Raw genomic sequence first — 6,533 nt, 5'->3', positions numbered from 1 at the left:
AACATTTCCCACTCAGATCCAGACCCCCCCCACCACTGAACCCTATGCACTCTGCCATACCTGCGGAGTCCTATTCATTCAGCTGTTTGTACCCAAATGTCCTTCAGTGTAAATGCCTCCACTGGAGTCTAGTCAGCCCATCCAGTGGTCGTATGTATCTTTGGCTTCTGGACATTCATGTGACTCATGTGGCAATCACCCCTGCTGGTTTCTGTTTTCTCTTGGTCATCCCTCTACCTATGGCAAGTATGCCCTCCCTCCATTCATACCCAAGCATGGAAGATGTACCAGGCAGAAACTACCTGGAGAGCTTTCCACCTCTAGAATGTTGGTTCATTTTCATTTAGATTTTCTCCTGATGATCTTCTAAACATGAAAAATAAAAGTTTTATGAATGTTCTGGCTTTTTTCTCTATTTGTGATAACAGAGTTTGTATAGCTCACTATTGCCTATGATATTATCACTAGCAGAAGTCTCACTCTGGATTTGGGGTTTTATTTGTTGTTTGTTTTGTTTTGTTTTATGCTTAAGGACAATTTTATTAGAGTTTCACAGAAAAACTCTGGAGGCAGGCAAGCTGTAAGTCTCAGCCGCTGCTGAGAGGAGGAGATGAAGGAGAGAAGGAAAAAGTCACGCCGTGTAAGTGAGCATGAAGGTCGGGTACATGGTGGACTAGCAGGACATGGCAGGAAGGAGCATTAGAGAAAGAGAAGGAATACCAAAATGTTGAGGAGGTTCAAAGTGTTCAAGAAAGCATTCTTAGAAAAGAGATGGAAAGACAAAAGGGAGGGTATGCTTTTCTGAATGACTCAGAAAGGTAGGCAGACTTGCAAAGCTGCAGCCTGTGGACTGCTACTCTGGGGAGGGGATTCTGGGAAGGAAAAGTTCATTATCCTACTAAAGGACTAAGTATTCTCCGTATCTCTTCAGCATGGCTTAAGGTGAGCACACTTTTCTCAGTCAATAACCCGGCACAACTGGAATGTTAGGTCTCCACTCAGGTCAGAGATACTATTCTCTTGGCCAGAAGGAGTTTTGTTTTTCTTAATGGCCCTTTATTGTTGCTCTAACTTTCCCTCGTCAGAAAAGTTAACCCTATAATCATTCAGGAGCCAGATCAGGGATCAGAGCTCCCAAATACTTCTGGTATCTCTGGCCTCTGGTAAGGGTTAGGGTGCCAACAGGCATAAGGACATTTTGACTTTTAGCCAATAAAGAAACTTCTTACATTTCTTTGGAGCCTTTTTACCTTAAACTGCCTCTCCAGTCTCTGCCTCCCATTCTCATCATTCCCTCCTCTACAAGGTCATTTTAACTGCTCCTACAGAAATGGTGTGATCACTACTCTGGCTTCTTACAGCTGAATGGAGGAGGGTGTGGCAGCCAAGGTACCTCTAGAGAGGGCCTACCTAAAAGACCCTTGAAAGTACGTACATCAGTGGTTCCTGTCTACATCTTAAAATAAAACCACTTGTTTGGCTTTTTAATTGGTTAACATAAATGTAGGGATTTATACTTATTATTGTTATGCTTTAAATACATTGAACTTAATATCAAATATTATGTTATTCAAAATATTAGAAGCTATTGCAGTTCTATTTCTTCCTTAATATTGTTTGATCAGCATATCATTTACACATTCAATCAATTAACTAGGTCTAGACTACTCTAATTAGGGCTAAATATAATTTTTTCTAGCAAAATATTAGAAAATGTGCTTGAATTAATAATTATATCAATGAATGTTAAGAAAATATAGATGTTAGGTCATTCTTCACTATGTTGTTTAAATAATTTCTCTTCTTATACAAGAGATTGTCAGTGGGTATTAAAGGAGAGATTTTATTCTCTATCAATCCATTCCAGTAGTTGATTTAATCTCCCTAAAATATCTGATGTAGTAAGAGTTACTTAGAAGTTAGTACTTTATGTTAAAATTGCAACCAACTCTTAATCATTGTAATAGTAGCTTAGAAATGAAAATATTTCTTTTCTAAATTCATTTCTGTTGCTGTGATAAAATATCTTGACCAGCCAGGCATGGTGGCACATGCCTTTAACCCCAGCACTTGGGAGGCAGAGGGCAGGTGGATCTCTGTGAGTTCTAGGCCAGCCTGGTCTACATAGTGAGTTTCAGGTCAGCTGGGGCTACAGGGAAACCCTGTCTCAAAAAGACCAAAATAATAATAATAATAATATCTTGACCAAATTAATTTAGGGGACAGAGGGGTTATTGTAGTTCACAATTCCAGGTTATGGTCCATCACTGTGGGGAACTCAAGGCAGCAGGAACTTAAAATGGCTAGTCCTAACACATCCACAGTCAAGAAAGCCACTGTTTTCAGTGCCCCTCCCTTTAGCAGAGAATGCAGCCTGGACCTGTAAGTTTTAGGCTCACCTCACCCTAGGGCCTGGCATTCCTACAAAGAGCAAAGAGAAATAATGCATACGTACTGACTTGCTGACTCTCACCTTGGTGTCCCCACTCTTGTACAGTTCAGGACCCCCTGCCTAGGGAACAGGGCCACCCTCAGTGGACTGAGTCTTTTCACATCAATTAATCTGAGATATCCCCTCACAGACAGGCTCGAAGGCTAACCCATTGTAAGCAATCCCTCACTGAGACACTCCACTCACAGGATTCTAGCTGGTGTGTGGTTGACTATTAAAGCTAACTCTCACACTATTGTTCAGAAATTAAAACTAACACAAACTTAAAGCATAAAACATCCATCTTTGTTGTTCCAAATCCTGTGTCTGACATATGTCCTGTCTTCAGCAATAGGGTCTTACCCTCAAGTTCTGGGAGGCCATCAGGGGCTGTGGCAATAGTCTGAGTAGTTTTGGGGAGTCTCTTGGACTACCCTGGCCAACAATTCAAATGAAGATTTCTCCTGTCTGGCATTCTTTCTTGTTATATAGTCTTTAGCTAAACACATGGTCTCATGTGGGGATATTATGTGTATAATTTGTCAGTAGGTTTTTGGGCTAATATGATACCCTCTGGTCGTTTATACTTGCTAGGCATTATTTTTCTCTCTCCCTCCCTTCCTCCGTGTCTTCCCCAATAAAAGTGTCCATATTTTCCCATTTTCTCCCTTGATAATACCCTTCTCCTATATCCCGCCTCTCTTGAGCTCCTCCTTTCCCTTTATTCCCAAAGTTCCTTGTATAACCACCTTCCCTCTACCCTCCTATTTAAATACCCTCATTTTATCCATTTCTCCCTTAGTAACCCTGTTTCCTACTCTTCTTCCCTCTCAGATTCCTTCTTTCCTTTACCTCCCTGGTTCCTTTCCATTATCCTGGTTCCTGCAATTACTTCAGGATACATACAAGTCATTGCAGAGAATACAGGTTTCAGTTCTGAACCACATCATAAATTATAGTAAAATGAGGATGCTCAAAGTGGTATTTATGAGAAAATTGCAATAGTTTTCATCTGCACAGGTAGCTCTCCTTTAGCTCTATTTTCATATACAATTTTTTTTAAAACTTGAAGATCATTTCCCATTATTAGATACTGAAATCACTTAGTAACATCACAGTGAAAAATCTCTAAAGATAAAAATAGCTAAAAAATTTCTTATGGTTTTCTTTCATTTTGTATCTTGAGATGGGCTTTTTTCCTATGCATACCAGGCTGGCCTAGAACTTGCTATGGAGGTAAGGCTATCTAAAAATTTGCAATAATTCTCCTCCCAAGTGCTGGGACTATAGGCATGTGCCACCACACAAGGAAAGGATTCCTGTTACAAATTGTAAGTGTTGTTCATGGATTCCTATCTAATATACGTACAGAGATAGAGACATCATTTTTACCTGATTCTGAATTCAGAAACCTAGAATTTCATTGCATATTCATACATGGGTGTCTTTTGTGACTCACCTAGTATTTATTCACTGGTCCCCGTTCAGTGTTTCCATTTAGAGCCAAGTCTCTCAAGACTCTGCTATTCTCCAAACTCTTTCTGCCGATCTCAAGGGACTACAGGTAAGAAAAGCCCTACCTTGAATTATTATAAACATTTGTTCCTTTGCAGAGATGTCCCCTCATAATGAAATATTTAGCAGGATTTCTGTTATTGTGACCAACTTCACTCAGTCTGGACAAGAACAGAAGCCTAGGAGGGAACAGCAGCCACCCATATTTCTTGTTATGTAGATGTTGGTTTGAAACACATTCTAGCAACCAGAGAACAGTGGCAAAACCAATTTAAAAAAAAAAAAACAGGCAAAGTGTATGCATAACTGTGTGAGAAGCGAGAAGAGCGGGTTGGGTTCCGGCACCTAATCAGAGCAGAGTCTAGTACTGTGAGATGGACCACAAACCCATGAAATGCCATATATGGCAGAACTCGTGTTTAGTTATGACAAGTGTTTTTTGTTTTGTTTCATTTTGTTTTTAAGAAGCATGGATACTTAAAGAAAAGTTCTATGATCCCGGACAAATTTGAAAGTTGTAGGTGGTCAACTATACAAGAAACCAAAAGTCATAAACTGAGTTAGAATTACAACTCACAACAAACGGGAAGTGTGAGAACCTTTAACAAATACACAGCAGAACTCCTTGACCACTTCCTTCATCTGCCTGTAGCCCAGGTTACAACAAGTACAGGACGAATAGTTACGTAGACCACCAGCTGTATGACCAAGAGACTAAATTATGACTGAGCTGGGAGTGGTGGGAGTAGCAGAGGCTATAAGTTTTTGTTATTATTTTTTCTTAAGCTATCTAATTCAGTAAATGGAATAAATATAACGGCATCTTATTTCTTGTCTTATTGTCGTCAGTGTAATAAAAAGTCTTGATGACATCATTATAGAGGGCAGAAGAACTGCACCTGTTATGAGGTGAGGACAGTGAATATGTTTCATTAACAGTAAATGTAAAACCTTAGCAATGCTCGTGTTAAACCATGGGGCATTACAAACTGAAAGGCGACTTTTAAAAAGACCTGTTTTGAGGTAAATCACTATGTAATCTAGAGAGGGAGTCAAAGTGTCTGCCAAATATTCCCGCGGACCAACTCCTTTGTTCCCCTAGTAAATGCATTTTGATTTTTGATAGTGTTTTTCATTGGCAGCAAACCTGTTCTTTGAATGAGGGGAAATATCAAGATGGATTTGGGACATGTTGGTACTAGAAAGCAAGGGTACTTTAAAAATATCTACAGTGGTGCTATGCTGAAAACACAAAGGTGTCTAATGGGGTTTGAACTGGTCAACTGTAACATGGGTATCTAAAGGGGAAGAAGTATTTGAAGTATCTGGAATGTTGTTTTTTTGTTTAGGAAAAGTCAATCACCTACAATGATCCTCAACACAAAAGAATTGCTACTCTATATACGTTTAGAGAGGAGGATTGATTCCTTCAGGTATTCTATTTAGTTATAGATAGGATCTTATGAGAATTTGTCAAAGGAAATGGGTATTACAGAACTTTACCTAATTTCTGAGTAATACAAAAAAACAAATTACAAGGAGTGATAGGCAGGAGATTTCCTCTGTTCCTGCCAGATACTGTTCTTTACCAAACGGATGTGTTTTCTTTGAACCAAAAAAAAAAAAAATGGAAAGAAAAAAGGCCTATCACAATCTCTGATGGAAGATTCAAAATTAAAAATATATCATTCTTCTGAATGTAGTACATCCATGGATTTTTATCACAATTAGAATAAATGTTGTTCTGTTCTTCCCTGTTTTTTTGGGCAGGCAATAGAATACTAAAGGCCACAAAGAGCTTCCTTTAAAAAAATAATTTTGAGAGAAGAGTCCTGATATATATTTAAACAAACTGTGAAATGGTTACTTTAAATGTTTCAAAGTACTAGAAAAAGATGAAAATCATAAGTGATCTCATAAATGCCATGAAATTTTGCTTATGGGAAAATGCATTCATGAGTTACATTGGAAAACAAGGAATTATGTTACAAGATCACAAAATTTAACCTCAAATGTACCAATTGCCTTTACATAAACACAATTTTAAAATAAAAATGAAATTATAAAATGTTAGAAATCTCCTAAGCAGCCCCTCTCAAGGAAATCCTCCTGGGTCTGGCTTTATGCAGTATTTGTTCATTTGGCAATGGCTGCTGAATGATTTACAGAGTGCTGTTTGCTTTGTTTCATGCTATTTTATTTTAGTTGTGACGTGAGATCAAGCATACTGACTCTTCCAATTTATCATATTAATATGGTTAATAACATTTCTAGAGGTTCGTTTTTTATTTTATTTTGTTTGCCACAGGGTCTCCCTGAAGCTCTAACTGGCCTAGAACTCACTATGCAGACCATCTGACACTGGCCTCCATCTCATAGAGATCTGCCTGCCTCTGCCTTCTGAGAAATGGGAATTAAAGGCATGCACTTGTGTTCTAGTTTGCTTTCAATTGCCTTGACAAAACACTCTGACCAATTCCAACTAGGAGAGGAAAGGGTTTATTTGTCTTACATCTCCCGGGTCACAGTTCATCAGGGAGCCCAAGGTAGAAACTCAGGGGAGGAACCTGGAGGCAGGAGCTGAAGC

This window comes from Nannospalax galili, unplaced genomic scaffold (genome assembly GCF_000622305.1).
Source record: "Nannospalax galili isolate Female #2095 unplaced genomic scaffold, S.galili_v1.0 scaffold29, whole genome shotgun sequence".
Taxonomy (NCBI): Eukaryota; Metazoa; Chordata; class Mammalia; order Rodentia; family Spalacidae; genus Nannospalax; species Nannospalax galili.
This window is presented reverse-complemented; position numbering follows the sequence as displayed.